The following is a 2306-nucleotide window of genomic DNA, read 5'->3' as shown; positions in this document are numbered from 1 at the left end:
CCCCTCGGACGAAGTGCAGAGTAATGCGCAGGGAAGCGCTATAGAAAACTACTCACCTCGCTGGCTCCAAGCGCTGCTCTCTCGCCGCCAGTCTCCTCTCTCTGCCTACACGCTGATACACACACACGCTGCTTCCTGTTTAGCAGTGTGTGTGTATCAGCGTGTGTAGGCAGAGATGAGACTGGCGGCGAGAGAGCAGCGCTTGGAGCCAGCGAGGTGAGTAGTTTTCTATAGCGCTTCCCTGCGCATTACTCTGCACTTCGTCCGAGGGGGGATCGCATGGAGGGCGGCCCAGGGAGAGGGAGGGAGAGGTCGGGCTGCCCTCCCCGCGGCTGCGGCTCCCCCCTCCATCACAGCGCCCCCCTCCCAGCAGCGCCCCGGGCGGCGGCACGCCCCGCACGGGGGTAGAAACGGCCATGTACACACACCCACACTCCATTTCCTTCTGATCGCTGATTGATTATTGTAATTAGTTAGTTCTACTTACTGTTACTACTTACTCTTACTGTACTAGGAGTCTAGGACACTCAGTCACTGTGTTCATAGGCTACTAGCTCCTGCGTGCGTGCACTCACTGTCTGAGTGTACACACACCCACACTCCATTTCCTTCTGATCGCTGATTGATTATTGTAATTAGTTAGTTCTACTTACTGTTACTACTTACTCTTACTGTACTAGGAGTCTAGGACACTCAGTCACTGTGTTCATAGGCTACTAGCTCCTGCGTGCGTGCACTCACTGTCTGAGTGTACACACACCCACACTCCATTTCCTTCTGATCGCTGATTGATTATTGTAATTAGTTAGTTCTACTTACTGTTACTATTTACTCTTACTGTACTAGGAGTCTAGGACACTCAGTCACTGTGTTCATAGGCTACTAGCTCCTGCGTGCGTGCACTCACTGTCTGAGTGTACACACACCACCCACACTCTATTTCCTTCTGATCGCTGATTGAATATTGTAATTAGTTAGTTCTACTTACTGTTACTACTTACTCTTACTGTACTAGGAGTCTAGGACACTCAGTCACTGTGTTCATAGGCTACTAGCTCCTGCGTGCGTGCACTCACTGTCTGAGTGTACACACACCCACACTCCATTTCCTTCTGATCGCTGATTGATTATTGTAATTAGTTAGTTCTACTTACTGTTACTACTTACTCTTACTGTACTAGGAGTCTAGGACACTCAGTCACTGTGTTCATAGGCTACTAGCTCCTGCGTGCGTGCACTCACTGTCTGAGTGTACACACACCACCCACACTCCATTTCCTTCTGATCGCTGATTGATTATTGTAATTAGTTAGTTCTACTTACTGTTACTACTTACTCTTACTGTACTAGGAGTCTAGGACACTCAGTCACTGTGTTCATAGGCTACTAGCTCCTGCGTGCGTGCACTCACTGTCTGAGTGTACACACACCACCCACACTCTATTTCCTTCTGATCGCTGATTGATTATCGTAATTAGTTAGTTAGTTGTACTTACTGTTACTACTTACTCTTACTGTACTAGGAGTCTAGGACACTCAGTCACTGTGTTCATAGGCTACTAGCTCCTGCGTGCGTGCACTCACTGTCTGAGTGTACACACACTAAATTTACTTGTGATTACTACTGATTATTGTAACTGCTAGTTGTACTTCCTGACTGTTACTACTTACTTACTGTACTAGGGGACACTCACTCAGTCACCTCACCAACCAACCCACTCCATTAAAGTACCCCACTTTTCACCCGCCCTTTTACAAAACTTTTGTCTATACGCCCAAAACATTTAAGATGTCTGGAAGTGGCAGCCAGCGCGGTTTGGGCAAGGGGAAGGGCAGCAAGGGAATCAGGAGGAGAGGGAGCAGCATTGTGGCAAGCCGCGGCCGCGGGCGCGCCACCATGCACAGTTCCGCAGCAGCAGCAGCAGCGTCAGTGGCTAACATTCCTCCCATAGCCACTGGCCGTGGACGCCTTGGGCGCCGCCCAGCAGGAGCATCTGCAACTCACGCTGCAGAGACACAGCAGCAGCAGTGTGTAGCACCTGCTCCCATTTTCCTCCAGCCGGGTCGGAAACGTCCCATTGAGGAAAAGGATGCAGACACTGTGGTGCAACTCATGACGGAGGATGAGCAGCCCGCCATCAGCTCTGCATCCGAGGCCTCCACCCTCACCACCACCACCACCCCTGTTCGCAGCAGCCGCCCAGCAGGGTCTGGGGAGGAGGCCAGTTCACCGTCACTCGCCGACCTGTCATTCAGCAGTCTTTTGACCCCAGGCATCATGAGTAAATTGTCTGCTGTTGTTGGCG

Source organism: Hyperolius riggenbachi, chromosome 6, assembly GCF_040937935.1.
Source record: "Hyperolius riggenbachi isolate aHypRig1 chromosome 6, aHypRig1.pri, whole genome shotgun sequence".
NCBI lineage: Eukaryota > Metazoa > Chordata > Amphibia > Anura > Hyperoliidae > Hyperolius > Hyperolius riggenbachi.
The sequence above is the reverse complement of the archived record's forward strand: the minus strand, read 5'-3'. Positions refer to the sequence as shown.